A 9,264-nucleotide genomic window follows, 5' to 3' on the forward strand; every position below is an offset into this window, starting at 1 on the left:
ACACATTAACACTCAAGACACACATTAACACCTCACACAACACATTAACACTCACATTAACACTCAGACACACATTAACACTCACACACACATTAACACTCATTTTATCACAATTAACACTCCACACACACATTAACACTCACACACACATTAAACACTCACCACACATTAACACTCCTACTAACACTACACACACATTAACACACACACAACACACACATTAACACTCACACACACGTTAACACACACACTCACACAACACATACACATTAACACTCACACACACATTAATAAACACACCCATACATACACTCTGGTGTGCTCAGTTTTCACTCATCATGTTTATTCATAAGCATGTTCAGAATCACGCATATATAGAAAAAGAAAGGTATCATAGAACAGAAATGAGAAAAGCTCAGTTTTGAAAAGGAGGAGGCTGTTAGTTAGCTCTGGTAGTACCTAGATTACAGTTGGAGTTGTTGTTGGTGCAAGTAGTCTGGAGAGAGGACAGTAAAATGGAGTGTTGTATTTCCCATGTCTGGAGAGAGGACAGTAAAATGGAGAGCTGTATTTCCCATGTCTGGAGAGAGGACAGTAAAATGGAGAGCTGTATTTCCCATGTCTGGAGAGAGGACAGTAAAAATGAAGTGTTGTATTTCCCATGTCCGGAGAGAGGACAGTAAAATGGAGCGCTGGATTTCCATGTCTGGAGAGAGGACAGTAAAATGGAGCGTTGTATTTCCCATGTCTGCAAGAGAGGACAGTAAAATGGAGTGTTGTATTTCCCATGTCCGGAGAGAGGACAGTAAAATGGAGTGTTGTATTTCCCATGTCCGGAGAGAGGAACAGTAAAATGGAGTGTTGTATTTCCATGTCCGGAGAGAGGACAGTAAAATGGAGTGTTGTATTCCCATGTCTGGAGAGAGGACAGTAAAATGGAGGTTGTATTTCCCATGTCTGGAGAGAGGACAGTAAATGGAGTTGTTGTATTTCCCATGTCTGGAGAGAGGACAGTAAAATGGAGTGTTGTTTTTCCCATGTCTGGAGCGAGGACAGTAAATGGGAGTGTTGTATTTCCCATGTCTGGAGAGAGGACAGTAAAATGGAGTGTTGTATTTCCCATGTCTGGAGAGAGGAAGTAAAAATGGAGAGCTGTATTTCCCATGTCTGGAGAAAGGAACAGTAAAATGAAGTGTTGTATTTCCCATGTCTGGAGAGAGGACAAAATGGAGTGTTGTATTTCCCATGTCTGGAGAGAGGAACAGTAAAATGGAGTGTTGTATTTCCCATGTCTGGAGAGAGGAACAGTAAAATGGAGTGTTTGGTATTTTCCCATGTCTGGAAGAGAGGACAGTTTCAGTGAAACAGTTCGGTATAGTTTGTGTATATATTATGAAGACATTTTGTGATGTTTTGGACTTCGGTTAGCGTTTTTTCGGCTGTTTGGGCACACACATTTTTTTTCCTGGAGGTAAGGCGAAGTCTACACCCCTTCGTCGGTGATTGGTCAACAGGAGTGATACTTCAATAAAATCTTAGTTGTCATTCAATGCTCGTTTTAATTTTTTAACTGAAAGAAATATGAGTTAGATGTAAAATTGCATGACTAAGATTTCTTTGGCAAAAACGTCAAAATAAATGACATATCTTGAATTATCTTAGATTAAAGCTGGCTATTTTGAGGAAGCGTATACTGGCTACGGCGTTTCAAAATGGACAAACAGTACTATTGGCAATCTTTTAAGGGAGTATATAAGCCCCCCGGGCGGTGTGGGATTGAGTAAGTACAGGCTGCTGCTGCTGTAATGGACAGTGTGGTTGTAAGGAAGCTAGCAAGGGGATGAGAAGAGGTTTTAAGTGTCAGGCTGAGTGTCAGGGTCAGGGTGAGGGTGAGTGTCAGGGTGAGTGTCAGGGTGAGTGTCAGGGTGAGGGTCAGGGTGAGGGTCAGGGTGAGGGTCAGGGTGAGGGTCAGGGTGAGTGTCAGGGTGAGTGTCTCTCCTCCACTGGCGAGACAGTCCTCAGCTGCTTCAAGAGCCTTGTCTTCCGCCCCATCACCACGCCTAGCCTGGACATGAGAAACACTACAGCCCTGGCTGTACTTGCCATCCACTATCACTGTTCACAAACAAAGAACTGGGCTACTCTGTCTGTGTCATCAAAAGGGATTCGCAATGGATTCTTTATCATAATCCTCATATTAGACTACTGTTTGCATATAATTACACTAAGGCTATAATCATGTTTGTTGATACTACACACTTGCCATTCTACATGAGACTAACCTGTATACATAAACAGTCCATACATCAACAGAGTTAACATACGTTAACTCGCTAAGCACAACTACAAACACTCACACAGCCACACAGACAGAGCATCAACATTTGAATACAGTACTCTGTCATGTTACGTGATTGCGTGTCATGTGATTMATTGTGTGTCTTGCCCGTCATTTGTGTGTGTGACGTCACGTGTTTTAATACAGTGGTCTGTCATATCTGTCATGTGATTGTTTGATGTGATTGCGGTCTGTCATGTGATCGTGTGTCAGGTCATGTGATGATGGGGACTCACCCGGATCTTCTCCACCTCTCCCTTGTTGGCGATCTGCTGTTTCTCCAGACGCTCACTGAGCTGAGAGCAGATCTACAGGGGTCAACACAGAGGTCAAAGGTCAAACAGAGCACTGAGGTCAACTCTACACAGACAGACAAAACTTGTGGGGACGTATTGGACTGTATGGGGGAGTCAAAGGTCTGAGGTTTAGGCGTGGGGGAGAGGCAAAGGTCGGAGGGTGTAGGGTTGGGGGAGGCAAAGGTCGGAGGGTGTAGGGGTGGGGGAGGCAAAGGTCGGAGGGTGTAGGGTGGGGGGAGGCAAAGGTCGGAGGTGTAGGGGTGGGGGGAGGCGCAAAGGTCGGAGGGTGCAACTGGGTACTGGACTTCCTGACGGGCCGCCCCCAGGTGGTGAGGGTAGGTAACAACATCTCCACCCGCTGATCCTCAACACTGGCCCCACAAGGGTGCGTTCTGAGCCCTCTCCTGTACTCCCTGTTCACCCACGACTGCGTGGCCATGCACGCCTCCAACTCAATCATCAAGTTTGCGGACGACACTACAGTGGTAGGCTTGATTACCAACAACGACGAGACTGCCTACAGGGAGGAGGTGAGGGCCCTCGAGTGTGGTGTCAGGAAAATAACCTCACACTCAACGTCAACAAAACAAAGGAGATGATCGTGGACTTCAGGAAACAGCAGAGGGAGCACCCCCCTATCCACATCGACGGGACAGTAGTGGAGAGGGCAGTAAGTTTTAAGTTCCTCGGCGTACACATCACGGACAAACTGAATTGGTCCACCCACACAGACAGCGTTGTGAAGAAGGCGCAGCAGCGCCTCTTCAACCTCAGGAGGCTGAGAAATTCGGCTTGTCACCCAAAGCACTCACAACTTCTACAGATGCACAATCGAGAGCATCCTGTCGGGCTGTATCACCGCCTGGTACGGCAACTGCTCTGCACACAACCGTAAGGCTCTCCAGACGGTAGTGAGGTCTGCACAACGCATCACCGGGGGCAAACTACCTGCCCTCCAGGACACCTACACCACCCGATGTCACAGGAAGGCCATAAAGATCATCAAGGACAACAACCACCCGAGTCACTGCCTGTTCACCCCGCTATCATCCAGAAGGCGAGGTCAGTACAGGTGCATCAAAGGCGGGACCGAGACTGGAAAACAGCTTCTATCTCAAGGCCATCAGACTGTTAAACAGCCATCACTAACATTGAGTGGCTGCTGCCAACATACTGACTCAACTCCAGCTCACTTTAATAATGGAAATTGATGGGAATTGATCAAAAATGTATCACTAGCCACTTTAAACAATGCCACTTAATATATAATGTATATGTATATACTGTACTCTATATCATCTACTGCATCTTGCCATCTTTATGTAATACATGTATCACTAGCCACTTTAAACTATGCCACTTATGTTTACATACCCTACATTACTCATCTCATATGTATATACTGTACTCTTATACCATCTACTGCATCTTGCCTATGCCGTTCTGTTCCATCACTCATTCATATATCTTTATGTACATATTCTCTATCCCTTTACACTTGTGTGTATAAGGTAGTAGTTGTGGAATTGTTAGGTTAGATTACTCGTTGGTTATTACTGCATTGTCGGAACTAGAAGCACAAGCATTTCGCTACACTCGCATTAACATCTGCTAACCATGTGTGTGTGACAAAAAATAAATAAAATGATTTGTGTAGGGGGGGGGGGGGGGGGGATGTTGGAGGGTGTAGGGGCGCAAAGGTCGGAGGGGGTAGGGGTGGGGGGCAAAAGTCGGAGTGTAGGGGCGCAAAGGTCGGAGGGTGTAGGGGTGGGGGGGCAAAGGTCGGAGGGTGTAGGGGCTTAAGGTCGGAGGGTGTAGGGGTGGGGGGCAAAGGTCGGAGTGTAGGGGCGCAAAGGTCGGAGGGTGTAGGGGTGGGGGGGCAAAGGTCGGAGGGTGTAGGGGCGCAAAGGTCGGAGGTGTGAGGGGTGGGGGGGAAAAGGTTGGAGGGTGTAGGGGTGGGGGCAAAGGTCGGAGGGTGTAGGGGCGCAAAGGTCGGAGGTGTAGGGTGGGGGGGCAAAGGTCGGAGGGTGTGTAGGGGCGCAAAGGTCGGAGGTGTAGGGGTGGGGGAAAAGGTCGGAGGGTGTAGGGTGGGGGGAGTGTCTCTAAAATGAGAGGTTCTAAAGTGTGAAAAGATGACAACAGACAGAGATCATATAAATAATGTAAAACCTGCTCATAACAAACCCTTATCCCACAGCTAAACCCCCTCCTTCAAAATAACCACTGTACTATGAGTGACTCAGAGAATCTATACGTCCCTGTGAGGATGGTAGCCAAAGCCTGACTGGGATTCCCTGTCAGTTCTCGTGTGTCGTGTCGTGCTGTGTCTTTGTCTGTGCTCTCTTGTTCGGTCTTGTCTGTATCTGTGTCTCGTGTCTGTGTCTCTTGTCTGTGTCTCTTGTCTGTGTCTGTGTCTCTTGTCTGTGTCGGTGTCTCTTGTCTGTGTCGGTGTCTCTTGTCTGTGTGTCCTGTGTCTGTGTATCATGTCTGTGTCTGTATCTTGCTGTGTCTGTATCTTGTCTGTGTCTGTTCGCGTGTCTGGTCTGTAGTCGTGTCTGTATTGTCTGTTGTCTGTTATCTGTGTGTTCTGTGTGTCTGTACATGTGTGTCTGTGTCTCTTGTCTGGGTGTCTCTTGTCTGTGTGTCTCTTGTCTGTGTGTTCTTGTCTGTGTGTCTCCTTGTCTGTGTCTTTATCTGTGTTCTCTTGTCTGTATCTGTGTGTCTCTTGTCTGTCTGTCTGTCTGTCGTCTGTCTGTCTGTCTGTCTGTCTGTCTGTCTGTCTGTCTGTCTGTCTGTCTGTCTGTCTGTCTGTCTGTGTGTCTGTCTGTGTGTATTGTGTCTGTTCTGTGTGTATGGTGTGTGTCTGTCTGCAGTGCCTTAGACCGCTGCCGCCACTCGAGAGGCCTGTGATCAAAACATAGTGTAGACAAATTACCCTAGATGGCTAATTTACATCCACAGTCCTAGGTAAGTAAAAATGTCACTATGTAGGATCAACAATTTTAAACTACTTTATATACGTAGAACAAAAGTAAAACTATCATATCCTGTCAGCTTACCGTTTGTACTCTCCTATGATGGAACCATTCTTCTTTATCTCAGACTTCTGATTTACCCAGCTCCCGTCTGCACATCTCTTTCAGCTGTGGACACACACGCAGACGCACACCAGACGCACCGCAGACGCAGACGCACACGCAGACACACACGCAGACCACACGAAGACGCACACGCAGACACAGCACGCCCAGACGCACACGCAGACGCACACGCGACACACACGCGACACACACGCAGACACACACGCAGAACACACGCAGACACACACGCAGACGCACACGCAACGCACACGCAGACCAGACGCAACGCAGACGCAGCGCACACGCGACGCACAGCAGACGCCAACGCACACGCAGACACCACGCAGACGCAGACGCACACGCAGACGCACACGCAGACGCACATGCAGACGCACACGCAGACGCACACATAGACGCACACACAGACGGCAGACGCAGACACACACGCAGACACACACATTGATATTATACACTGAATGAATGATACTCATGGCTGCCTACTGTGACCTACATGATAACCTCCTGTCAGTCAGCAGTCAACTGTCCTTGGGCCTGTATAAACTACCTACAGTAGTGACACACTCAACGAGGAGTGTAATGTAGTCATGAAGAGGACAGCAACAGATGTCCCTTGAGAGACTGTTTCTCCCGTAAGTGATGTCATGAGAAATAACATAGAGAAAGCAGGTATTGGCAGGTCCTGTGTTGGACCAAAGTCCTGGAACACAGGCAGTGGCCACAGTGCACAGACATCATCCCCCTCTGTCTTAAAGAGACAGAACAGAGAAACAACACTGCTCTCCAATCAAAGTGCATCAACAGACGAGCAATCTGAAAGGGACAAAACATTCAGCGACTCTCCAAAGGACAATGGTATATTTATGGATCAAACCAATACATCAATGTCCTATTGTCAGTGGCCTCCATTTCTCTTTCCAATACTAAAGGAATCTTTATTTATTTTTAATAGACACCAACCAGACAGAAACAGACAGCAGCTAGCCAAACGAGACAGTCAGCACAGACTAGCTAGCCAAACAGACAGGTCAGCCAGACAGCTAGCCAGCCGCGACATACAGCTAGCCAGGACAGTCAGCCAGACAGACAGCCAGCAGCCAGACAGACAGCCAGCCAGCCGGACAGACAGCTAGCCAGACAGCTGCCAGACAAGACAGCCACTAGCCTGCCAGACAGACAGCCCCAGACAGCAGCAGCCGACAGACAGCTAGCCAGACAACAAGCTGGACAGATAGCTAGCCCAGGACAAGACGCAGACAGCTAGCCAGACAGACACTAGCCAGACAGACAGGCACAGCTAGCCAGGACACGAACAGCTAGCCAGACAGCTACCAGCCGGACAGACAGCTACCAGACAGACAGCCCTAAGCCAGACAAGCCAGCCAGGACAGCTAAGCCAGACAGACAGCTAGGCCAGCCAGGACAGCTACCAGCATATCCAGACAGACAGCCAGCTATCCAGACAGTCAGACAGACAGCCAGCTATCCAGACAGTCAGACAGACAGTCTAGCATTCCAGACAGCCAGACATTAGACAGCCAGCCAGCCAGTCAGACCTGTGCAGACTCCTCCTCTAGTCGTCTCTTCTCGTCCTCTGAATCCACCCAAGCTTCTGTTGGTCATTCAAACAAGCTCCTTTTCCAGAAGCGTCTACTTCTCCTCAGCCTATAAGGGACAGACAGACAGACAGCAGGGTACGGTTACAGGTCTACTCAGCAGCGTCTGCTTTCTCCTCAGCCTAAGGGCAACAGACAACAGCACAGACAGACGGGTACAGTCTGACAGGGCTACTCAGAGCGTCTACTTTCTCCTCAGCCTAGGGACAGACAGACAGACAGACACAGACAGACAGACAGACAGACAGAGACAGACGACGACAGATGGGTACGGTTACAGGTCTACTCAGAGCGTCTACTTTCTCTCAGCCTGAGGACAGACAGACACATGGGTACGGTGAACCAGGTCAACTGTCATTAGCTAATGCCAAATGACAAGAAAAACCTAGCAGTATTAGAAAATGTATAACACACACATACACGTTTACAGACTTGCACAGGTAAAACAGATACATGTGGGATGTTGTCTTACGTTGTCCAGGTCTTTGCGCAGAGCGACTTCTGCTGACCAGTCATGGCCAGGTCATCATCTCCTGCTCCAGACGCATGTTAGCCTCCTGGAGACGACGGTTCTCCCTCTACAGCGGAGAGACGAGGAAGGTAATGAGTGAGTGAGTGAGTAGTGAGTGAGTGGAGTGAGTGAGTATGTGGGAGTGAGTCGTGAGTGGAGTGAGTGAGTGGTGAGTGGGATAGTGAGTGAGTGAGTGAGTAGGGAGTGAGTGAGTGAGTGAGTGATGAGTGAGTGATGGATCAGTGAGTCAGTGAGTCGTGAGTGATGGAGAAGAGAGAAAAGGGGGAGAAAGTAGAGATATTGGGAGAGAAATTAAGAGGAGTCAGTGAGAGAAGATGAATAGAGGGAGGATTGGAAAGAGTAAAGAAGAGAGAGAGAGAGATATAAAGCCTGTTGCTGAAAGACGAGAGAGAGAGAGAGAGAGAGACGAGGCTTGTTGCTGAAGACGAGAGAGAGAGAGAGAGAGAGAGAGAGAGAGAGAGAGAGAGAGAGAGAGAGAGCTCTACTGAAAATCGTCAGATCGTCTTCCTGTTTCAGTGGACTGGTGACATATATAATGTTACACTATTCTTGTAAATAACAACCTCTGAGAACCTTGATAAAAAAATGGACCTGTCTGCAGTACACAAATTCACCTGCACTGCAGACATGAATGGCATTACAACTAGCTAATGGATTCCACTGGGCTGGGATTGGATATGTGTACAAGTAGGTGCATGTGTCCACAGTCTATTTCAGAGATGAACTGGACTCCCTGGATCACTGAAATGTTCTGTGATTACCATCTCTCTTGGAAGAAGATAACAAAAGTCAATACAATAGAACGACTGAAAGCAGGTAAACAATCTAACACATTGATTGATGAATTGGTTGAGTGTCCGTACCTCATATCTCTCAATGGGAGCCTCCTGCTGCTCCTGCTGCTCTCTCATGCTGTGATATTCCTTCTCATACTTCTTCAGCTTCTTCTGGCTGATCTGTAGGGACAGACAGACCCACTGTAACTGGACAACATCTACAGATGTACGTACAGTAAACACAGAGGTGAAGGCTCCTCATAGCCTCTGTCTGCTTACAGCTCTAGTCATGGAACAAAGGCATCTTTGATGACAGTACCAGTCAGGTGATAGCTGAAATACCCAATAAAAACGAAATAGTAACTTTCTCATATGGGTTCACTTATCCGTCTACACACAAACTTGCAAATGTGTCAAGCACGAGCTACTTGAAGGTTATCCTGCATGTACAGTATAGCACCTCTTCCCATTTAATAAAAACCCATGAACAACCATGCATCTGTCTGTGCGACGCATAACATTTATTTCGATGCTCTGCCTCCCCTTCCCTCCCCTTCCCTTCCCTGCCCTTCTCTCCCCTCCCGTCCTCTTCCCTCCCCCTCCCTCCC

The 9,264-nt window shown here is 48.0% G+C and overlaps 1 long non-coding RNA gene across 5 annotated transcripts in view; it reads right to left on the reverse strand.

The window, feature by feature from the left end:
- LOC139024088 (uncharacterized) overlaps window positions 1–782 on the reverse strand; it is a 10,701-nt gene extending 9,919 nt beyond the window's left edge. Inside the window, exons 1-2 of one of the 5 annotated variants that reach the window (XR_011475317.1) lie at window positions 218–782; window positions 39–119 (exon numbers count right to left, since the gene is read on the reverse strand). This is a non-coding gene — a long non-coding RNA (uncharacterized lncRNA). Of the gene's footprint in view, window positions 1–38; window positions 158–204 lie in introns of all 5 variants that reach the window. The other 4 variants (XR_011475314.1, XR_011475315.1, XR_011475318.1 and 1 more) reach the window with 4 other exon arrangements.
- Between the last annotated feature and the right edge of the window lie 8,482 nt (window positions 783–9,264).

This window comes from Salvelinus sp. IW2-2015, unplaced genomic scaffold (assembly GCF_002910315.2).
Source record: "Salvelinus sp. IW2-2015 unplaced genomic scaffold, ASM291031v2 Un_scaffold976, whole genome shotgun sequence".
Lineage (NCBI taxonomy): Eukaryota > Metazoa > Chordata > Actinopteri > Salmoniformes > Salmonidae > Salvelinus > Salvelinus sp. IW2-2015.